The 26,014-nt window shown below is 33.4% G+C and overlaps 1 long non-coding RNA gene across 1 annotated transcript; it reads right to left on the bottom strand.

The window, feature by feature from the left end:
* Positions 1–11,528: 11,528 nt before the first annotated feature.
* LOC105507199 lies at positions 11,529–15,672 on the bottom strand. Its single transcript, XR_001001055.1, has 3 exons — positions 15,562–15,672; positions 14,469–14,537; positions 11,529–13,301 (listed from the first exon to the last, which is right to left on the bottom strand). It is a non-coding gene; the product is annotated as an uncharacterized LOC105507199 (long non-coding RNA).
* Between the last annotated feature and the right edge of the window lie 10,342 nt (positions 15,673–26,014).

The raw sequence follows: 26,014 nt of genomic DNA, 5'->3' as shown, positions 1-26,014 counted from the left end.
ATGTGTGTATATATATATATGCTATGATGTGTTTATTTTACTCTTGATGGATAACTGCAAAACCTCCAATTTAAGCCATTATGAATAATTCTTTAATAAACAATTTTGTACATTTGCTGAATATATTTATGTGTTCCTGTTGGATGATAGTAGCAGAATTATTGGGTCATAGGGTATGCATATACTTAATTTTAACAGATAAGGTCAAATACTTTCCAAATTCATTTCAACAATTATAGTCAACCAGCATTGTTTTAGAGTCCTAATTGCAGGGTCATTTGGGATTAGTTTGTCTTTCTCTTGTTGATTTTAATGGGTCATGTTAGGCTGTAAATAAAGTTATTTATGCATAGTAAGAACTTTCTCAGCAAATTTTACTCAAACTTTGGCTCTCTGCTAAGAACTAGTCCTGGAAATTAATTCACGGAAAGAACATGGTTAGGATCCATACTGAGGGATTTACCTCACTAGGGATATATATTTACATTTCGAGAGAAGATGAGACTCAGTAGATACATGCCAGAAGTTACAAAGCTGGAGACTCTACTGTTATCTTTCCCTTGGAAAGATTTATTTTTATCCAAATGGTTAGAGTAAGAACTCAGAATTTTTTCCATTTTGTGACTATGGAGACACACTCAGAAGGGGGTCAGAGCAACTGGGTCATTCTTCCACAAAAATGCTCAGACTCCTTTTTCTAGAGTTCTTTGCCTACAGCAGATCCCCTTACATGTAGGACATCTGGTTCTCAACACATCACCATTGCAGAATTAGGGGAAAGGAGAGCTTGGTTAAGGGTAGCTGTTTATTTCCTTCTCCACAGCCTCTGGTACCAAGTACTGCATGGCATACATCTCACAGCATTCTCTGCCTCTGCATCTTTGTGCTATGACAGTGGATGAATCTATGGAGTGAGCAGTGGAAATACTCTGAACTGCTAGAAACAACTTCATTTTACATGGAAGTGGCTTTAAATCAAACACATTAACCTCAATGAACCGAAATTAAATATGTTTCTATTCAACTTCCCCTTAGCTGAATACTAAAAGTGCTGTAGGCTGGACCCACACTACCTGATAGGGAGATCAATGATTAAAGGGAAATGGCAGTCAAAATAGGTGTGGTCTTTATTATTTTTAATTAAAACCTTGTACATAGCAAATTTTGCAAAACTCATATGACCCTGAGAAAGACCCATACACATGAAAGGTCTTAAAGATTTAACTTTCTTAGCTTTAAGGTAAACTTGCCACTGGATTTTCCCATTATGCCTATTCCATAAAGAAATTAAATAATCATATATTTCATTGTATAATTATACTAAATTGATCTCAACACATTTTCTTAGCAATATATACCAACATTGTTTCCAATATTGTTTATTACAAATGATGCTACAGTTGAAATCTTTATATCTGAACCCTTGTGTGTGTGTGTGTGTGTGTGTATTTATTCTGTGTGTAACACTGATTTTATTTATTTGTATAAACCTGGAAGTGGAAATGCTGTGACATAAAATAGAGGCACAGCAAATTATGCAAGATATCAACAAACAACATTGTTTCCAAGTTTTTGTTCCCTTACAATTCTTGCCATTTGACAATTTCTCAAAATCTCATGTTGCTTAACATTTAGTAGCTTAGTAATTATTTTAAATTTCAGAGATTTTACCTAACTGATATCAGGGTTTTAAAAATTTGTTTATATAGATTTTTGCTTCCCTTAAGTGTCTTTGAAGAAATAACAATACGCAAAAGTATTGTTGCTCTTCTTCATGTTAAAACTATCTTAAACTCTTGTCCAGAGGAAAAAATAAAATAGAAGCCAGTGAAGGTCTTTTGCTTGGTGATTACATATATTGAATACCTGTGTAAGTTAAATACATTGGGAGAAGGAAATATACAAAATTGTACCTAGATTATATCATGACATCATGTATATATGTAAATAAGTTAATTTTTGCAATCGCAACATAGAGAAAATGTTATTTTAAATGAATAAAAAGTAAATAGAACATAAAATAATATTTCAACATATTAAATTTAGAAGTAAAAACCTTAGACATCCCTGAAAATCTTAGGTAAAAAGTCCAGATTATGATAACTTGGCTTTAATAAACTAGGAAAGAAATGGATAGTAGTACACAAATTTTCAGCATTGTAGTTATTATTTTCACTGGTTGTAGGATCAATGCACTTGGTTTAAATAAGGGCTCTGATAATTTAATTAATTAATTAAATTCATTTTTGTTAGGAAAATAAATTCATTTCTAGACACAGAATATTTTACAATTGAATCATATTTCAAAAAAGAATCACTGTTTTTTAATGAACAACTGTCACGTAAAGAAATCTTTACAAAAAATGCTTCAAAAACTTAAATTTGAAATATATACAATGGATCCACAAGGTATCTAATAATTTTTATTTTTACCAAGCTCATGAGTAAATTAGTTAGCCCTGACACAGTTTTGGAGAAAAAAACAAAGTGTTATAGTTTCTTCATCTGTAAAATATGTATGTGGTAAATGATTGAGCAAATATATAAACTTAAGCAGTTTGATCCTAGAGCTTGTTATCTTTAAGAATAGGGATTATTGAGAAGTACTTCATCAAGTATTCATCACACACTATGTCCTTATTTAAGATTAACTATGGTTGTAATCATAAGAAAGTATTTTGAAAACTCTGTCTTAATAAATTATAGATTGAACAATGAGATAAGATGGAGTTATCCATGATCTTTAAGACAGCAAAATTAGGTCTTGAAATTAAAATTGAAATGAGTATAATACACATATATTGATTTTATGTTGGTCTTTTATAATCAAATGTGATTAGAAAAAATGAAATTGGTATAAAAGTTCTCCACATCTTCTCAGCCACTCTACTTCATTTTCTAAGGGAATTTCATTATGTACTTTTATTTTATTTCTTGTTATATAGGAGTATCCTTTCCTCGATTTTTTGACTTGCTTCTGCTCTCTTCTTCTATGCCTATCCATCAATTTCCAGGGCTCAGTTTTTAACAGCCTAATGTATGTTTTTGGCAATTTTCTCCCATACCTATGACTTAATATTCATGGCTATATATAAGGGTATAAAATATTTTGTACTCAGTGTATACACATTTTCTTTATATCACTTTATCGTTCATCCATAACTCAATGGAAACCCCTTTAAGAGAATATGAATAGCTCTAGTTGGTTTTCAATGTCTGCCTAACATTTCATGTTGAAAGTTATCAAAAATTATTCAATAGAAGAATTTTGCTAGCAATATATCATTAACATTCTAAAATATTTTTGTATAATCTAGACTTTGATGGAACAAACCTTAGAACAAACTGGTTCCAAGGTTTCTTGAAGGGGAGTTGTGAAAAAAAAATGAGGAAATTTATACTTTTTGAATTTGTCAACTTACTGAGGAGGGGTAAGTAGAGAAATTAACTAATTTGCTGAGAGAACAGATGGTATCTTTATTTCAAATAGTACTTGAAAATTATGCATCTAATTGTGAGGTCAAAAAATTGAAGATACCCCTTAATAAAGAAAAAAAAGATAGACCTTCCAAAATAATAAGGATGTAGTAGAATGAATTAAAATATGTATCAAATAAGCAGCAATAAAGTAAAAATATTAGAAAAGTAATGTTGAATAGTTGTCAGATGGAAGGATATATTTGAGCAAATATTTTGTCATCTAGCAAACTAGGTGACAAAAAGGTAATATTTATACATTACATAGATGTTTTTGTATTTATTTATTTATTTAGAGATATGGTCTCGCTTGTCACCCAGGCTGGAGTGCAGTGATGTGATCTCAGCTCACTGCAACCTCCGCCTCCCGGGTTCAGACAATTCTCCTGCCTCAGCCTCCTGAGTAGCTGGAATTACAGGCAACCTCCACCACATCCAGATAGTCTTTCTTTCTTTTCTTTTCTTTTCTTTTCTTTTCTTTTCTTTTTGTAGCAATGAGGTTTCACCATGTTGGCCAGGCTAGTCTTGAACTCCTGACCTCGTGTCCACCCGCCTCTGCCTCCCAAAGTGCTGGGATTACAGGCGTGAGCCACCACGCCCGGTCACATAGAGGTCTTAAAATTCACCTGATAAAGTTAGGAGCCTCAAGAAAAAGCAGCAGAGGAAAATAATAGGTAGTTACTATTTAGGGTAAACTAAACTGTTCTAAGGAATACAAAATAAAAATTCCATGTCTTAAAAAATAGTTCTCCCCTCTCGGTCTCTCTCAATTAATATCTCATGAAAGTATTCAAGTCAGAGAAATAACTACCATTAGTCCGTCAGAGGCTTACAGTAGTTCTACTAACTTTAACACTTGGCAACCAAAATTACTCTAAGAATCATCACCCAAGTTAGACAAACAGGCAAGAGAACAAGAAAAAGTGCTTGTATAAGGATTTAAGACTAAGGCTTAGGGACAGCAAATATTCTATTTCCTAAAACGAAGCCACATGCACACACCAAGCAAGGAGCCAGGGAAGTGGATAGGCACAGGCAGTCCACAGAAGAATGAATCAAAGTGCTGAACTTGCACAGAAAAATCTATTAACATTCATGGGTAGTAAAGAAAATGCAAATTAAAATAACATGGGAATGTCACCAGAAAAACCATCAAATAGGTAACATTTAAAGATAACTATAGGATTTATTGCTTCTAGTGTTCTCTCACATATTTCTGGTGAAGAATAATTTATTATAGATTTTTTGAAAGAATCTGACAATTTATATTGCAATTAATTGCACTTATGCCATATGACCAAACAATGTAACTCCTAGGCTTTTTGCTTATATGGCTAAAATCATATGCACAATAGTGGTTATTACATTCTTTAGTCCAATAGCCATTAAATTCCTTGTACCCTTAAAATCTAAAAGTTCACAGAGAGAAGACCTCTCCCTGACTTGTAGAATCTCAATACACTTATCTTGAAATTTCACTAAGTGTTAGGTGAAAGAGTTCATTTGGGATTATCACAGTATGATAGTCTTTAGCTGTTGAATTAGAATCCGAATTTTAGTTTAGAACAGCAAAGTTTGCTCCCAAGATTTCATGAAGTAAAAATACTAATCGTGATATATATAAATATTTGCACATCTAGAATTATCTTTTACCTATAACCAGAATAAATGATAACTCTATTTTTTTAAAAAAGAAGAGTAATTTATTTAGAAAATGAAAAACTTACACTAAAATGGTGACTTAAGTAATTTAAATGGTTATTGATTTATAAAATCAAACTGTATTTCTCAATTTTCAGAGAAAAAATCGAGGAAATCAAATATATCATCTCTTTCTTTTGTCAAGAGATGCTGACTTAATTGACACTTAATTTATTTTTCCATTAAATAATTTTTAATATTGTAATAATTATAACAAGAGACACAAAATGAAATTTCTGTATATTCATGAAAAATGCTAAAATTATAAAGCAATTTAAATATATAGATTTAACTTCTAATTCATATGATTTAAAATTTTATGTCATTTTATTTTATTTCTTAATTGTTGCTATAATTAAATATTAATAAAACAAAGTCTTTAAAAGTAAAAACGCAAATATATAAATAATTCAAAAATAATATTTGAAAAATGTAATCGTTCTTAAAGTTATTGAACTTTCAAAAATTATTGATTAAGTGTTTGGAAACATTTTAGATTATTGTAAAATATTATTTAATTTATATTTAAATAAAAAATGATACACATTACTCAGTAAAAAGAAAAATAGATAATGCTAGTATCAAGAAAAGCAAAACTGAAAAGATGAAAATGTTTTAATATTCAAGAAGCAATCCTGTCTTTTTTACTGAATGAAGGAGCTTTCCTGAAATAAAATCAATTATGCTCACATAATAAAGGTATATCTTAATAATTTAAGTGAAGAAATAAAATCTGTAATCACTTTCACTTTCATTTGGAAAATAGTACCTCAGAAGTTTTTTCAATTGCAGACTATAAACATAGAAGCACATTTATTAACTTGGCACTATTATATAAGGTGCATAGTGAGAGTTTGTAAAATGGCAAAATCGTTTTTTCTAGTCCTATAATTAATTAATTTATTATCAGAATAGCCTCAGACTCTATACGGATTCATTTTATAAACAGTATTGGTGAAAAATCAGATGTGCTTCTGTTTTTTGTTTGTTTGTTTGAGACTATCACCGTTGAATACACACCAAGCAAAATAGTTAAAGAAAAGCCTTTGGAGTAATGCAGTAAATTCAATAACATGTATACATGCACACACACACACACAAATACACATCCCAAACAACCACAACAGGAATAAGAAATGTATAACCAGGGTGGGCGCGGTGGCTCATGCCTGTAATCCCAGCACTCTGGGAGGCCGAGACGGGCGGATCACGAGGTCAGGAGATCGAGACCATCCTGGCTAACACTGTGAAACCCCGTCTCTACTAAAAAATACAAAAAAAAAAAAACTAGCCGGACGAGGTGGCGGGTGCCTGTAGTCCCAGCTACTCAGGAGGCTGAGGCAGGAGAATGGCGTAAACCCGGGAGGCGGAGCTTGCAGTGACCTGAGATCAGGCCACTGCACTCCAGCCCGGGCGACAGAGCGAGACTCCGTCTCAGACAAAAAAAAAAAAAAAAGGATAAGAGAGAGCTACTATAGATATCTCTAAGAAAATAAATAAATGATTATTGAATGTGTAGTTAATCTTCTTTTTGTTTGTCTATTTCTCTTTAGAGCCAAGCCCCTGAATTGCATTTGCGGACTGGATTACCGAGGGCTTCTCTGAAATGGCAAAGGAAATAATGTTTGATTTCAAAATGGCAATAATAGTAGTTATATCAAAACGTGACCTTTGAGAGATTATACAGCAAAAATACACTTAATGAAACGTGTTTTTAAAGAAATAGAGACTTCAGAAAATATGGTACTGCATATGATTGTTGCCAAATTATTCCATATACTTAATGGTTGTTCGGCACTTTCTGTTTTATAAAGTACTTTCAAATATATCAATTCAGTTAGCTAGTATCTAAATCCTTGATGTAATCACTGTCATATAACATACAAGCAAACTGTGTGTAATGAGTCACACTGGAGTTGGAGTAGAAGAGTAGGCGTCAGGAAAGTGGCAGGTGTGTCATTTGGAATAAAGGCTGTTGTGAGAAACGCTCCTTCAGACAGATCCCTCTCCCTAGGTATTTCTGTGGTGAGAAGAGCGAGTGGGGTTTGTGGAGTAGAGTCCGGGACTTGTGCATTCTTAATTCAAGTAACAGCAATTGAATTAAAGGTTTATTCTAACTATAAAGCTATACATTTCTCTCATGACATATTTGAACATATTCTTTTTAAGAAAAGAAAAAAAAGTAGTGATATAAATGTTCAGGTCCTGAAGTATCTGTATTTCACTTATTGCTAGTCTCTTCCATATTTTATGTGAATGCCCCAAATATTGTTAAAATGTTAAAGAAATAAACAGGCTGCAGAGGATGTGGAGAAATAGGAACACTTTTACACTGTTGGTGGGATTGTAAACTAGTTCAACCATTATGGAAAACAGTATGGCGATTCCTCAAGGATCTAGAACTAGATGTACCATATGACCCAGCCATCCCATTACTGGGTATATACTCAAAGGATTATAAATCATGCTGCTATAAAGGCACATGCACACATATGTTTATTGTGGCACTTTTCACAATAGCAAAGACTTGGAATCAACCCAAAAGTCCATCAGTGACCGACTGGATTAAGAAAATGTGGCACATATACACCATGGAATACTATGCAGCCATAAAAAAGGATGAGTTTGTGTCCTTTGTAGGGACATGGATGCAGCTGGAAACCATCATTCTTAGCAAACTATCACAAGAACAGAAAACCAAACACCGCATGTTCTCACTCATAGGTGGGAATTGAACAATGAGATCACTTGGACTCGGGAAGGGGAACATCACACACCAGGGCCTATCATGGGAAGGGGGGAGGGGGGAGGGATTGCATTGGGAGTTATATCTGATGTAAATGACGAGTTGATGGGTGCTGACGAGTTAATGGGTGCAGCACACCAACATGGCACAAGTATACATATGTAACAAACCTGCACGTTATGCACATGTACCCTAGAACTTAAAGTATAATAATAATAAAAAAATAAAATAAAGGAGATATATGCTGAAACAAGGCTCTGATGATGTATAATGTTCTGAAATGTAATTAGATGGCAAATTATTTCTGGTACACATTTCCTAGCACTTACATTTTTCACCCACTCATAAAACAATGTGCAGCAGGTCATACTGAGTCACCAAATTAAACATTCAAATTATTCTACATCTCCATAAGTAGCCCATAATTAAAAGGAATTTCATATTGGAATAACTGGAACTAATTTGCTTATTCATTAAATTGTGTCCAAGTGTAGTCTCTGAATTATATCAATTAGGGAACGAGAAGGCATACTTAAAAAGAGCTGAATTAGCAGTGCAAATAAACTAACCACTGTGGATATTTTTGAAAATTCTACTGTTAATTTTCTGTTAGTCAATGCAATGGAAATATGTCAGTAGCATAGTAATACAAATTATTTCTTTTTATAGTATCTTTGATAATTGTAAAATTAATAAAGATTTATTATTTTAAAAACTGAATAATTCCTACATCATTAAAATCACAAGTAACTCCACAGTCTAATTACAACAACTATTGTGGTCTTGATGTATTTTCTTATCGTTTTATTTATTTATCATTGATATCTTAGGTGAGTATTAAAACATACCCTGACATTATTTTATGATTAATAATTTATTTAAAATATGTTTTATGACTGTCTATTTAAAATTAAGCCTGTTAAAAATAAAACTATTGATCTTTCCTATCCCCTAATCCCAAATTTGCTCCTCCCAAATTTAAACCCAAGTGAGTAACTACAACTGTTTCCCCAATAGTTCAGGCCAAAATATTGGCAGTATCATGGACTTTTGCCACTAATATACAGGGTTCAAATATATCTTGTTTGCATGGAAAAATTTCAATTAATCATTTATATAGTTTATAGTTTAGAACAGCTTCACGAATAGTTTACACATAGTTTCCTCACTAATTTCCCTGTTTTCTCTTTTGCTATGCTATAGTCTGTTTTCTCAAATCAGTCAAATTGTTATTGCTAATTCTTTGAAGAGGCGATTGCTTTTCTGTTTTAAAACTCTTCATTGGCTGCCAATTGAATAAACAAAAGTTCTTACCATTTTCTAAGAAGCTTTATGTGACCGTCTCCCCATGGAGCGCAACCTCATCTCCTCTGTTCTATCACATTGGCATCCTCCGTGGAACGTCACGGGTGCATTCATACCCCAAGGCCTCATTTGCTATTTCTGCTCCCTGAAAATGTGTTCTCTCAATTATGCTCTTGTCTCATTCTCTCATAACCATTCATTGTATTCGAATTATAGCACCCCGTGAGGCTTTCAGCAACCATCTTGTTCAGTATCCAGCACCTCTTGTGCCCAGAACTCTCTATTTCCCTTCTTTGCCATATTTTTTTAGAATAGAACTTAAACCATCTGGCATACAACACATGATATTTTGTGGTATTAATTATTGTTTTTCTCCCAGCACTGGAACAACAGCTCTATGAAGCCAAGATATTCCGAATGTTATTTTCACTGCTTTTTCCCCAGTCCCTAGAAATGGGCCTAGAATATACATAGTAGATGCTCAATAATTTGTTGTGGAACAAATGAAAGTTGATCCTCAGTAATATTTTATAATGAATGGGCTTACAACTTATGAACAAGCCATAACTTATTTAGCCATCTCCCTAAATTTTCATACTTTTGTAAGTAATAATATCATTGTTGTGAAAACAATCATGTGTGTATATACATATACTATATATGTATTTTATGGCAATGATATACATACATGTATAGTCTTCTGTAATATTTATAGGTGCTTTTGTTTTGCTTGCATTATGCAACACATATGATTTTATAGCTAGTATTCTGGATGTCCATGAAACATCAATTAAAAAAGAGACTAATATTAAATAGCAGACCTGTTATAGTGGTAGTCAAAATATTCTTTCCCCGTTATATACCTCAGAGCTTTCTGATGAACCCTTTTGAAATCTAATAATGGCTGTAATCATAATACATTTGTTCTAGATAGTTTTACAAACAATTTTTAATCTTCAAAATTCAAGGCTAATGTATGCATGTTGAATGAATACGGCATTCATATGTAAGTTATGTTTGGAACCAGAACTTACAGAACTTCAATGTGCTCATATTTATGGGTAGATATGATAGACAATGCATGGGAATAACAAGATATCATTAATTTATTCATTAAAAATATGAATACAGCTGGTTTTGCTCTGTAGTTTTGCTATGATAAACCTTAGCCATGAAAATAACCTGATTTTGAGTCATGTGCATCATCTTTCTTATGACTCACCAAAAATAGGGAAATGAGTCTAGAACCATCAAAGCAGTTAACAACAGAAGTGAGATTTTAGCTTGGATGCATTTTATTATAAAAGTAGTATAATTATATTCAAGAATTTGCTAACCTTTTACCTCACTAAATAAATTTCAATATTCATTATAAATAACAAATTCAGGCATTTAAAATTGTATTTATAAATTCATAATTTTTGCTGTTTGTTTTAATAGCACATGTCATTCCCATTATGGAATGACATCAACATCTCCTTGGCAAGAGGATATTTTTAAATTTCCACACGTACATTTTAAGAGTTTGATACAACCCTATATATCTATGATTTTCCCTTTCCTATAATTGGTAATTTTTACTGTAGAAGACTTTGTCACTCATGAAAGTGTGTATTATTATTATATTTGGATGATAAAGTAAAATTTTGAAATATTTAGAAGCATTGTTATGAACTCATTAAAATTATCAAAACCACTTCATATAAAAATGGTATTTAATATTTTCTTATACATAAGTAAATTAGGAACATTAATTGTTTTATACTTTTAATTTAATTTGATTATGAAAACTTCCTATGTGTTTTTGAATTTGTGCAACCTTAGATTGCTACACCCATTTCCTCATGCATTAATAGAATAGGATTAGACAATCTCTAAGGATCCTTTTGACTCTAAGATTATATGATTTTAATTAATGGCACTGCAGATCTTGTAGAGGGAAATTAAATTGGACCCATACCTGAAGCTACTTTTCAGTTGAATTAGTACTTAGGGAGTTGAGACAGTAGAAACACGGAAGGCAAAACAGTCATTCATAACAGATCATAATAAATTTGCTAACATTATAGAAAGGTCATTGCAAAGTATTTCTTTTTTCTTTTTAAATAGGACCTTCCCATTTTCACTTAAAAAACAGTTTTGAATAAATTTATACATTTCCTTCTTCAAATATGATTTAAATTAAAAGTGTCTCTATTTTCTCCAGATGGAATTTCAATGATCATAAACATTTACATTAGGAGAGAATATAGTACCTCTTACCTAGCTTAAGTTGAAAAGGAATGAAACTGTAAAATAAATTTACCAAAATAACTAAAGATTTATTTATCTTCCATAGGCGTCAATTAGTTTACCTTTAAAAAGCGTTCAGTGGTACAAATTTTAAAAAGCCATGTAACTGACAACAATCAAATGTGATTTTTCTCCAATTTATTATTTTCTGCCAGGGGAAATATAATGCAATAATCATGTTTTAAATATATATCTTTTAAAATGATTCTGTTGTGATACATATGATTGTTATTCATATTTTTACTATTATTGCATGCCTGTATTGACCTTTCCAATTTGATAGTGCAGTAGGAAATAAACTTTTTTTTTCAATATTGGAAATTGGAAATTACCTGGTAATTTATTTGTACTGGAGACCACTAATTGTCCGTATAATGCAGTCTTTCATTTTGTTTAGTAGTAGAATCCTAAGTACATATGACCACAAGCAAGAGATTACCTTCTATAGTCTTACCAGTGATTAATTTTGATGAAGTATAATATGAATTATATTATGAGCATAAATGTAAGTTAATCTCCATAAAGACAAAGCTGATTGTTTTTCATCTCTTTTTACACATTTCCCCTGGCTGGAATGCAGAAGTATTGCTGAACTTAGCCATGAGGATGAAACACTAAGATAGGATTATGAAGAGAAACAAGATGAAAATCACCTGGGACCCAGGGTGAACTCATGGATAAAAATAGCCCCACCAACTCTCTTAATTGTTGGAGAGAAATATAAGACTACAATAAGGGTCACTCCTTATACTCATCATTTTTGAGTTAGCAATGTTGACAAGTGTGTCAAACTATATATTTTTCTCAACAAGACATTGAGGAGCACGCTTCTTTTATTCTCCAAAAGGAACAAAAAATGCTTTAGCATCTAATTTTCAGCCTGCAAGGGCTCTCATAGTGTGGTTTTCAAAGACTTACATGTTTTATTTCCTTACCTCACTGCACCATTATGAATTTGTCTTCCGTGCTAATATCATGAAAGCATCTAATGGTTCCAAGAGCGAATATTATCACTAGTATATCAACCTTTGTATTTCCCATATTACATAACCAAATTCCAAGTATGATCAACTGAGATTTTTCTAAAATTTTCCACCTCTCAATTCTGTCTACTAATTTGAAATAAATGAGCAAAATACATTTGCAACATGATAATTCTTCAAACTTGGCTATTATGCCAAGCAGTATTGATGACTGAGGCATTAACAAAAGCAATAAAATTGTTTTGAAAAACAAAAACAATGAAAAATGTGCTCAGTTTATCTTACACAATATTGTTTTCCATATTGAAAATGGCTAGATAACCTTAGAAAAAATGGCATATACATTATTTACCTAAAAGTTATAGTAATCTGGGAAGAAGCTTGAAGTGATCTATCCTGTCATACAGTTGTCATTAACTAGAACATTAATTATTCTTAAAAGGATGCATACATTTTTTCCAAGGGATGTGCATCTGCAGACAGTTTTAAGGGACTATTGTCAAGAACTGTGAAGGATCTAAGCTTACACGTTAGCCTGCTTCAGTTTTATGGATGTTGGCAGAAGACTTGTAACTCTTTGGTCAGAGACAGAAAGACTTCCATTATTTACAGCACAGCACAGAGTTGCACGAGCTTCACGTTTGCTCTGGTTCCTATTTTTCCTCAAGTTTACCAGAGATGATGCCAAGAAGTTCAACTTGATGCTACATACAGTTTGTGTCACAGATGAAGAACTCCAAGTAAAGGCAACATAAATCTTTAATAAATGAACAGTAAGCATACCTGTCTGATATTTTCTGTGGAAGAAAACAATATCTTCGTTTTACTTGAAAATAAGCAAATCTGTTCTCTCATCCATAAATAAACCATATCCTGATCTCCCAAAGCTATCCACTATATGAAGATCTTTAAAAAGGAAAACCTGTAGTAAATGTGAAGCCAGTGCCTCTCTATTTGTAAGATGCACAGAAATACATGAGACCAATTGAAAATTGCCTCTCAACAAATACGCTTCCAGATTTTTAGCTTGCTCTATTCTAAACATGAAAGTTCTCAGAAAGTACGTGTCCTCAAGATTCATGCCATTTCTTTTTTCCCAAATTGCTTTATCACAATTACCTTATTTTTCACATTATCAAATAAAGCACTTCCCTGAACTATCCAAAATTTTCCATGGTGTTATAGTTTCTGAGGTACTAAGAAGAAACTCACAGGTGAAGTATATTTATAAATTGTTTACAAAATAATATTGAACACATATTTTCTCCTTTTCCCTGTCACTAGTAACTTTTTCTGTGCTTGATTAATTCATATCACATATTTAATAGGCAACTTATTTAGAATATACTGAGAGGTGAAGCCAGCTTGACTTCCTAGGAGGAGCAGGGACTTGGATAACTTTTTTGTCTGGCAAGAGGATTGTAAAACACACCAATCAGTGCTCTGTAGCTAGCAAGAGAGATTGTAAAATGCACCAATCAGAAAACACACCAATCAGTGCTCTGTAGCTAGCAAGAGGATTGTAAAATGCACCAACTGGCACTCTGTAAAACAGACCAATCAGCAGGATCTTAAGAGTAGCCACTTGCAGGAAGGATTGAAAAAAAAGGGCACTCAGATAGGACAAAAACAGAACATGAGCAGGGCCAATAAGGGAATAAAAGCTGGCCACCCCAGTCAGCAGCAGCAACCTGCTCAGGTCTCCTTCCATGCCGTGGAAGCTGTGTCCTTTTGCTCTCACAACAAACTTTGCTATTGCTCACTCTTTGGCTCCATGCGATCTTTAAGATCTGTAACACTCACCGCGAAGGTCTGTGGCTCCATTCTTGAAGTCAGCGAGACCACACACCCATAGGCAGGAACCAACTCCAGACACAATACCACATGATAGTCTCTGTTCTAAGCATTGATATGTATAGGTTATTTATTCCTCATAAGAACACTGAAAGATAATTGCTACTTACTGGGTCCTTCTTAAGATGAGTAAGTTAGGGACAGATACTCGTGATTTTGCTCAAGACTTTACAGCTTGTCTGTGGCAGAGAAGAGATGAGAATTAAATTAGCTAGCGACCATTTCTTGGAATTTAAACACATCATTATGCCACCTCTTAATATATGTAATTAATGGCATGCAGTTCACATAATTATGTTATTTAAATTATATTGGACAGAAATTAAAAAATCAGTATGGTTGATACTTGAACATGAGCTTAAGCTGTGTGCATCCCCTTATGTAGAGATATTTTTAATTAAAAAATCAGCATCTGCATTGAAATGTAGATCAAAATACAGTATTCGCAGGATGAAAAACCCGCAGATTTGGAGGACTGACTTTTTGTATACTCTGGTTCCACAGGGTTACTTGAATATATGCTGATTTTGGTATCCTCTTGGGTCCTGGAACCAATCTCTTGAGGATATCAAGGGACCACTGTATTTTTATTTAAAATGACAAGAGTAGAAAATATATGTAGATATATCCTGAGGAACATCTTTTAGGTATATGCTTTTCTATTTTAATTCCTCTTTAAAAAAAAAAATACACGTCTTAGAACTTACCATGTATCAATACAAAAATGTGGCCATTATTTATGTAGGAAAAGTTGATGTACTCCTCCAGAGGGTAGGAAATGAGATTGCAGTGCACATGGGATAAGATAATTCCTCTCAGAGAGGAGAATAAGGTCTTAATCAGAGGATTTCTGCCACTTACAGTGAAGGATGTTTCACCATGTCTTCCTGAAATCATTTGCAAATAGTCAAGAACAAATGACTGTGGTGATAGAGATGTATTTATTGCTGCCACCTTGTTCCCACTTCACCATTGCATATTTGTACACAGGACACATATTTAGTCTTTTAAGTTTAGATTTTACTGAGAAATGAGGACCCTATCTGGACTTCATTAGGAGAATTATGAGTGGCCAGAGATACTAAATTTTCAGCTGGATGCCAGACCTTGAAAGAACTCTGCATTTTTCATTTTGAGAGAAGTTGGCGTGTTTTATAATGGGAGGAATATTAAAGCAGATACTTTGGCATCAGAAGGACTGACCTTGACAGAGATTGGTGAGATGATAACATTATTTCCTTCTTTACACCATATGGAAATGCTGCATTTTTCAGCCTCAATTGCAGGTAGGATGAGACCATTTCACTTGTGAATGAAATGTAGGTAGAAGTTATATTTGCTACTTTTAGACTGAGCTATAAGATACCTCATGTGATGCTTCTCATACTCCTCTTTATACTAAATCCAGAGGATTCGGTGAAAACCTTTAAGGAATTTCAGAAAGTTAATCCTCTACTGAACTGTGATATGAATGAGAAGAAAAAACAAATTGTGTTAAGTCACTGATACTTGCAGTTTGATTCAGAAACTAGTATTAATTACTCTAATACAGTGAGATCCTAGTGATGATTCTGCAATGACTACTTTTACAGTGAAAGTGACCACAATAGCATGCACAGATAAATATAAGGTGATAAACATTAGGATTGCTTACGTATTTTTTGGGTTCTTCATACACATGGTAGGATATAGCTCACTGCCCTGCTGAATTCACTTATAGCATGTGATTTCCTTTTGCTTATTGAAATGTTAGTAGACTAAAGTGTCTGTTTCCTTCTAGAGGCAAAATTTCAGAGTGTGCCTCACAACATTCTTTTTTCTTTGACTACAGTGACTTTCATGTTCTGGAGTGGCTGCTTTGTCCCCTAGATCCTGGTATAAAGGTGACAGTGACCTATGAGTAGAGTCATAAGCAACACCATGGACATGTGAAATGAGTAACTTATGAATGAATTGATTTAGTCTCCTGACATTTTGAAATTGTTTTGTTATCTCTCAGCTTAGTTTTTCTGATGTAATTCAATTGCCTAAGGAAACAATATCTGCTGTGATGTGTTACCGTCTCTTACTGCCCAGTGGTTGGCAAGGCCAAAAGTTCTAAGCATGGCAGTATTCTGAGAGTTGAGAGCCAATATATTTTCTTGGCAGTGCTCATGCTCATGGTACACTTGAAGCAGTGTTGATGCTGCTATAGGAACACCGCAAGCCAACTTCGTTTCTTCCATGGTCGCACTGTTTATGTATTCAATTACAGACCTCAGGTGTGTCTGACATGAAATAAACATATGCAGGCATCCTGAGGGTAATCAACTGATTGCTTCAGAGTGACTGTTCTTTGTAGGTCTTGAGAATACTAACTGGGAAAAACAGGCTTTTAACTTTAATAATTTCAGCAAGTTAATATAAAGGGAAGTTCCACATATAGGTCTGGATCTAGTTCTTCTGTGAAGTAATTGCCAATTAGAAAAGTTTCCTAAACAATTAAACCTAGCAAAAAAATTGTTCAAAGATTCCATTCACTTATTACACAAACCAGAGTATATTTTATGAGTGTTACCTTCTACTTTGGCCCTTAGATAAAAGGTATCTTCACCTTTCTTTTGTAATGTTTCACCTAAATATTTGGGCATATATCTATAAACCATCATTCCCTTTTGGAAACAAAGAATAATAACAAAAGTAATATAATCTAAACCTGCTTTAAAGTCCAAATGTAGTTTATGTTATGTGTTTCTGTAATTATTTGTCATCTGTGACTCAAATCCCTTTTACTAAAATACTTTGCACTTCACCATAAACAAACTTGTGCAAACACAGAAGCTATGTAAAACTCCCAAAATCAAGTGACTAAGTTTCAGTAACAAATAAACCTGAATGTGCATAATAAATAGATTATAATAATGCTGACAATTCTATATTTTAGGTTCTTTATGATCTAGAGTTCTTCACATGTATTTAATAAACCATTCTGATGCTGTATTTCTTGCTAATAAAACCAAATAACAATGTTCAGGGTAAATTTTAATGAATTAATGCTTATAATGCAAACCATGCTTTCATCCATTTTATTCAGAAGGATATGATTAATTATATAACATATTTTTATATGAATTCCCAGAGTAAAAACTATCTTTATTTGCTTAAATGGCAACATAATTTATTAAATGAATAAATACATGGATTCATGTTCTCCATCACAATTTCAGGCATGTTTTTGTGACTTCTACCTTCTTCACCATGAACTCCTTCTAAACAACCATTATATCTAAAATAAATGATCAGCAAACATAAATAATGTGGTATTCCAGAGCTACCTCACATGAGCTAGATGATGGAAGGCACAATTAATAATAAACAGACTCTACCTCTAAATTCTATAAAGCCACAGCATTTAAATTATAACTATGCTAGAGAGCAGTAACCTATTTTCCTATTAATTATATCCCATAAAAGCAATATACCTTCACTAATTAATTATACTTGAAGTAACAACTATGGCTTAATTAAATGAACCATTCCTAATAATGAAACCTTAACATAATTGGACTCTTCTGTCTAGAGGCAGTAACAATTATTGTCATTGGAAAGGATTTCAAACATGGCTACACTTTGCAAAGCTGATTCATGACTGACATTGAACCTGAGATTTCCTAGAGCAGTAGCTCTCAAAACCTTTCTGTGAAGGGCCAACTATTAAGTATTTTAGAATGTATGTGCTGTGTGATCTCTGTCACAAGTACCAATATTTGCCGCTGTAGTGCGTAAGTAGCCGTAGACAATAAGTAAAATAAAAGGATGTCATTTTATTCTAATAAAACTTTGTTTACCAAAATGAATCAGTGGCCTGATTAGCTCTGTGGTTTGTAGTTTGACGACCTCTTATACAGAGTCAAATTATTGAACTCGTCTCTACTATGTTTCTAGATTTTCTAGTATAGTATTCTAGGTTTCTATCTTTCTTATCTATCCATCTTAATGGTTAAGTTTTACAAAGTTTTATCATATATAATATTATTTAAATTATATTAATCTGCATCTAACATGTTTCTCTATTTTGTAATTTAGCATTTTTGAGCCATTAAAGTTTAAATTAAAGTAGAGATGTAGACATTATGTAAAGACATATTACTTTGTTTTATATGTTCATAAAACACAATAATGGCCACACTGAAACTACACAGTACGATCCACCAAAAGCAAATAAGGCAGAGATTGTGTACATAAATAACCAAGTGCAAGTTCTATCCTTTAAGTGAACCCCTACAACATTATTATTCCTGTATGGTGGAAATTCCAGAAGTAGACAGCACATAATTTTACAGCTTCTTATCTGTTATATGGATACCTTTTTTTTTTTTTAATCAAGTATGCCTTCTTCTTTTTGATATTATTATTGTTATTATTATTATTGTTATTATTATTTTGAGACAGAATCTCACTCTATCGCCCAGGCTGGAGTGCAGTGACGCAATCTTGGCTCACTGCAAACTCTGCCTCCTGAGTTCAGGCCATTCTCCTGTCTCAGCCTCTTAATTTAGCTGGGACTACAGACACCCACCACACCCAGCTAACATTTTTGTATTTTTAGTAGAGACGGGATTTCAACGTGTTAGCCAGGATGCTCTCCATCTCCTGACTTGGTAATCTTCCTACCTTGGCCTCCCAAGGTGCTGGGATTACAGGCGTGAGCCACTGCGCCCGGTCCACATGCCTTCTTTTATTCATGGTTTCCTAAATATAATATTTATATAATTGAGAAATCCTTGTTCTGTGTTTTCTTTTTCATTTTCTTTCATCCCAGTCAATCATTTTCAGTCAAAATTAATATATATTGATGGGAAAGAAATACAGAGCAATCTAAGAAGCATTGTGAAAAAAATGGTGTGAACATATGCATCAAAAAGTAATATTGCAATTTTATTCAGTATCCCATCCAAACTTTTCTCCTGCAGGACTTTCATGGTCGCTATTGTCAAATCTTCTCCCTTCTGCATAACTTTCATTTATCTTCTCTATTATTGCTATTGTCACATAAATGTGCTTTTATATATCACATTGGAAAAACAGTAATTCTCAGTCGGGTGCGGTGGCTCACGACTGTAATCCCAGCACTTTGGGAGGCCGAGGCAGGCGGATCACAAGGTTAGGAGAACGAGACCATCCTGGCTAACACGGTGAAACCCCGTCTCTACTAAAAATACAAAAAATTAGCTGGGCGTGGTGCGGGCGCCTGTAGTCCCAGCTACTCTGGAGGCTGAGGCAGGAGAATGGCGTGAACCCGGGAGGCGGAGCTTGCAGTGAGCTGAGATCCGGCCACTGCACTCCAGCCTGGGCGACAGAGCCAGATTCCGTCTCAAAAGGAAAGAAAGGAAGAAAGGAAGAAAAGGAAGGAAGAAAAGAAAGGAAGGAAGGAAAAATAGTAATTCTCTCAGTCTACATATCTCACAAATATAGAACTACTTATATTTTCTTCTTTAGAGCAAACTTTCTCAAAAGTATTCAGAAAGTACAATGTGTAAAACAAGCAGCAAGAGAGGACATCTGTGTTAGGCTGAATAATGGCCTCAAGAGATGTCAGGTCTTAATCCTTAATACCTGTAAATGTAATCTTTTATGGCAAAGGGACTTGCAGATGTGATTAAGTGAAGAATTTTGTGATGGAATATTACCATGAATTATCTTGGTGGTCTCTAAATGCCATAAGTGTCCTTATAAGAGTGATGGAAAGGGAGATTTGACACAGAATCTAGGTTATGTGATCATGGAAGTGGAGAAATATTTGAAAATTATACGCTACTGTCTTTGAAGATAGAAGAAGGGGCCACTGAGCCAAGAAATGTAGTTCTAGAAGCTGCGTTTCTGGAATAATTTCCAGAATTACTCTCCCGTGAGTTCTCTGGAAAAATTAGAATGCTGATCACACCTTGGTTTTAGACTACTGATGCTGATTATGAATTTCTGGCCTTCTGGCCTTCAGAACTGTAAGAGAAAATGTCTGTGTTGCTTTAAGCTACCCATTTTGTGGCAATTTGTTACAGTAGCATAGGAAAATAACAGAGAATCTCTTCTTGTTTCCAGGTTTAAAAGCAGGTCTTCTAACATTTCCAGGTTATTATGTCATAAGGTATTGTTTATAGGATTTCAAAAGATACACTTTATCAACTTAATGAGTGCCTTTTAAATCCTAGTTTAATAAAAGCATATATATATATATAGCAAATTAATGATGAATTTTATCAAATACTTATTTGTATCAATATCTGTTAGGATACAGAGCTTATGTATCTGCATCTGCTGAAATGATGTGATTTTTCTCATTTACTTTGTGAATGTGATGAATAATATTCTTTCTAATTGAATCTCAATTATAGAGAATTGAATTAATCATTATTTTGATTAATGACATACTTTCATCTTATGCCTATTCATGGTCATCTTTTATACGTAGGTAATTAAATAATAACTTTTACAGTGTTGGAAGCAACCAGCATATAGCACCCTGCATAAAAGCTAAAACCTGAACAATGACCACATTTAACCATATAGTTTCTCACTCCCATCTCATCCTCTATAATTACCAGTGTTTGAACCAAAACCTCTTTCTTCTCTAAACCACTAGTTGAAATCTAAAGTCAGCACTCCAACCTCCCATTTATTGATTTCTGCTAGGCTTCTTGAAGTCTCACCTTGTGCATATATATCTTTGATACCTGCCACACTTAAAGGATATTTGTATCCAGATATTCAGACTCTCTCTGTGTGGTTACCTCCTTCTTGGAAATTTGTCTCACGAGCCCCATATACACTGAATACTCTGAACTCTAATCTCTGTCACCTCTGTCACCTCAACACAGTAAAACTTCACTTTCTGTGCATGCTTTCTTTCTTCATATCAGTATTTGAGAAATGTTATTAGAGGAAAAACATCTGAGTGAATGTAATTTATAGTCTATAATTATTTCTTTTTAATAATAATCTCTCTCAAGCTCTGTATAGATTGATCGTTCTGCAGTGTCTTCCAACAGTTGTCTAACATATTTTGCCCAGTTTTTATAGCCAACTTCAGGGTGTGAGTTTGTGCTACTTTATCATGGCCTGAACCTGAAATTCTCTAATATATATTGAAAGGAATGGTTATTATAGTTCATGTTTCATTTCTTGTGTTTCCAATGAGTTTTTTGATTTTCTATTTCTCCACAATTCTGGAATTAAGAATCCATTTGTTTCATTCTAATATAGTTTCTTATTCATAATGCTAAAGGGAGTGTTGTTTTAATGACCATCAACAACTTCTACATGGGCACCATTCATATTTCCCAAAGTCTCAGTAGCATTTCAAATTGTTGACAACTTCTTCCTCTTCAAAATATTATTCATTATAGATTTCTTTAAAAATATGCCAACCTTTTTTTTTATTCTTGCCACCTCAGCTATTTATTCCCAACTCAATTTCAACACGTTTATTTTTTCAGCTCATTTGGCATTAATTTATATTGTCTGTTTCAACTCTTCTTTGGTGATTTAACAACAAAAATAAATCATTCCTTTCAAAGGTTCTTAAGTGTCAGTAACTCCCATAGTTTTACTTTTACCTTTGACTATTCTCCAACCTTCAGACCTAGACACAAAGTTGTTTAATTACCATCTTGCATTTCTCTCATGCCAAACACCAACTGACTGATAATCCTGTTATTTCTTTATTCAAAGTATATCTCAAATACATTCACTCTTTCCATCGCCATTGCTACTCTTACAGTTTTAGTCAATTCTGTCTGCTATCACAAAGACCCATAGACTAGGTGGCTTAGAAACGGCAGAAATCAATTTTTTGCAGTTCTAAAGGCTGGAAGTCTGAGACTATAGTACCAGAGTGTCCAGATTTTAGTGATATCTCTCTTCTAAGTTGCAGACTACCATTTTCTTCTTGTATCCACATGGCAGAGAGTGAGAGAAGTCTCTTGTGTCCCTTATATAAGGGAACTAGTTCCATTTAGAAGGGGTCCAACCTCATGATGTAACCACCTCCCAAAAGTTTTACCTCCTAATACCATCATATTAAGGGTCAGGATTTCAATCTATAAGTTGTGGGGACAGGGTGGCAGCAGCCATGCAGTCCATTGCAGTCACTATCCAAGACATCACCATCATCATTATCTCCATACTGTATGTGGGTAATAGTCTCTGACTTTGTCTTCTTGCATTTATTCTTTTCCCCTAAATTGATTCTTCAAAGAGTAATGTCAAAGACATCCAGAACCAGAGGGTGATTAAAGCAATACAGAAAGATTTTATTCAGAAATTATTGCAACACAGGAAGAGATACTTTAATATAGAAATGAGCTCAATTCCAAATACAGGCACAAATGAAAATTTATAGCAAAAGAGCAGTGTGAGGGGGTCAGTGGATGGAAAATTACTATGAGGATACATCGAAAGTAGGGGAAATCTTGCTAAACCAAATTAACAGAATTCTTGCTGAAGGCAGGTCAGAGTGATCAGGTATCAAGAGTGGGAGATTCTCTCTATATGGACTTAGCAGGATTCTTGTAATCCCAGCACTTTGGGAGGCCGAGACGGGCGGAGATGAGGCAAGGACAGGGGCCTAGGTGGAGGTCTAGTTGAGAGGAGAGCTAAAAAATCTGACTAAAGTTTGATCAATTGTCAGTATCTGTGGTAATTCTTTTAAAATTACTGGAAGTGAGGCTTATTTGCATTCTTCAAGGATTTACCAATTAATATGCTATGTTAAAATCTCCAGTTTTAATGTCTATTTCTTCTTTCAACTTCTGTTATTTCTGCTTTATGAAAATTGTAGTTTGAACCATGTTATTAATGTATATTTTATTTTTAATGTAGAATGAAGCATGAAGCCTTCTGTAGAATAAATTTCCCTTCCTTATCCTGTTAAATTTATTTTGTCCTAAATTCTATCTTGTCTCATAGCAAAATTCTAACAACTATTTCAGGATCTTGCTATCATACAAGATCTATCTTTGCTCTTCTTTTTACATTAAACCATTTTGAATTGCCTTGTTTAGTGTGTTTCTTGCACACAGAATAGATTGGATTCTGCTCCATTAGCCAGTGTAAAAATACTCCATTTAATGGTGAGTTAAGCCCATTTGTGTCTTTGATATACCTATTATGCCGATGTTAAATTTTGTTATCTAAGTTTTTGCTATATAAACAATTTATATAAAATCTTGCCTGTATTTACACTTTAATTTGAGAGGCAGGATATACTCATTTAGTATTTATAAATGTTTCTATGATTATTCTTATTATTATCTTATACTAATATAATAAAATACATGAGTTTTCCAGTGTATTTTAATACTGTCTATTGATTTCTTCAATGATTAATAATGCTGTTCTCTAGTAAACTCTCTTTCCTTTCTTTTCTCTTTTTGCTTAACATTTACTTTAATTTGATATATCTTTAGTGGAAGTTAGATATTCCCGAGATATTCATTAGGATTCATCTACTTTCTTTTTATTCTTATTTCTTCATGTTTAACACGTTTAATAGCATCATGTTTTGTCACTTTAATCTCCATTACTTGTTCTTAATTATAAAATTAAACACATATAATCCTCATCCAGAAGCTTCACGTGTTGTTTGTCTTGTCAGTGAGTAGGTCATTTCTTAAAAAGCAATATTAGGAACAATGTTTTTTAAAATCATAAATGTTCATGATGTTCTGCATTCCTTAGACATGACTTATAGTTTGGATGAATAAAATCTCATCTCTCTACTGTGTTCTCTCTTTCAAAATCATTAAACCCTTTCTTTATTATCATCCTGTATAAAATGCTGCTATCAAGAAGTCTATTATCAACATAAACTTCTTATCCTTTTACCTGCATACTCAAATAATTTATCTTATTTTTTATTTTGATTTTTGTTCTTAGAAATAACCAGTACATGAGTATTACTATTCTTTGCCTAAAGTTCTACATTTAGAAATTTTTTAGATGTTTTTAATTTCTCAATTTCTGTTTTTTACTCTTATTTTTATGCTCTGTATCTCTTACTCTAGTTTGTACCACTTCTATTTGATTTTATGTACCTTCAAATTATTTTTTTCTAAAAATTATTCTCTAAAAATTATCTTCCTTGTCTCTGATTATCTGATTCTCTGATTAATTTTTATTTTGTTCTAATTGTTTTTCTTCAGGGCAAGTGTCTTTTTCTTTTGGGGATGAGAATTATTGATAATTTCTTGTTGTAGTTTATTGATAGTAAGATCTTACAATACTTTCTTTTATCTTCCTTTTATCTTTGCCATTAACTCTAGCGGCTACTGGCCCCATGCTGCTAAGGATTAGGACAATTACTCTTGTATTCTGGATTTTATGATGATTATTTGTCACTGTTTTAGTTGGTGATGTCACCCATGGGTTTTTCCATTACTTCTCCTAACTCTTCTGCCTGGTGTTTGGTATAGATCCAGACATAAATGAAAGAAAAGGAGATGGATAGATAGATAGAGAGATAGATAGATAGATAGATAGATAGATAGATAGATAGATAGATAGATAGGATAGATAAATAGATACATATTTACATATATACTTACATACCAAGTTTGCTGCTGAGTGTCTCTCCAGTTTATCTTATTTAATTTTCTCATAATCTAGAAGCTATTCTCTACAACAATAAAATAATTCAACTCTCAGGCAATACTGAGCAAAATATACTGTAACTAATATCTCAACATACTTGATCCTGTATTTTACATGAAAATAAATGAGGCTGGACATGATGTCTCAAGCCTGTAATCCCAGCACTTTGGGAGGCTGAGGTGGGTGGATCACTTGAGGTCAGGTGTTCGAGACCAACCTGACCAACATGGTAAAATCCTGTGTCTACTAAAAGAAAAATACAAAAATTAGCCAGGCACGGTGGTGCATGCCTGTAAGCCCAGCTACTTAGGAGGCTGAGGCAGGAGAATTGCTTGAACCTGGGAGGTGGAGGTTGCAGTGTGCTGGAATCATGCCATTGCACCCCAACTTGGGCAAAAAGAGCAAAAAATCTCTCAAAAAAGAGCAAAAAAAGAGTAAAACGCTTTTGGTTGGTCTCTATTTTAGTAATATGTTATTTATTAGATAATGTGATACAAATTAAGTAAAGTGGGATTTTTCTTAGAGAAGATATTTATCTCCATTGAGGTAGCAAAATAGATTGAATGGATTTGTCTCCATTTAGGTTTAAATAAGAAATAGATGTGTGTGTTTTTTGGCTTATTCTTAAATTTCCTGTCTTATTTATATTCTAATTCCTCTTGTTTATGTAATTATTCACTTTGATCACCTCATATATCTTATCTTTTTTGGGTAGCCTAAAAGCAAAAATATTCTTACAGTCTGGTCAGCATTTGCTGTGCTTTCTTATTATCATACTTGCTTAGCACAAACTTGATGCTGATTCTACTTCTCATTCTTCATGACAAAGCAAGTGGAAAAAAATATCTGGGAATTGGCTCTGATATGGATAACTAACACTAATATGAGCCTTGTGCTCTTAATCTGTAAAATGAGAATAATAAAAATAGCAAGTCTGTCATCACTGCTATATGAAAATCCTGAGTTTTATGAGTGCTTCTGGGAGTAAAGAAAACATATCTGTGTGCTTTATCTTTTAATAGTTAAAAAC

The sequence above is a fragment of the Colobus angolensis genome, unplaced genomic scaffold, assembly GCF_000951035.1.
Source record: "Colobus angolensis palliatus isolate OR3802 unplaced genomic scaffold, Cang.pa_1.0 Scaffold145, whole genome shotgun sequence".
Taxonomy (NCBI): Eukaryota; Metazoa; Chordata; class Mammalia; order Primates; family Cercopithecidae; genus Colobus; species Colobus angolensis.
Note: the sequence above shows the minus strand (reverse complement) of the source record. Positions and strands in the feature narration are given on the sequence as shown.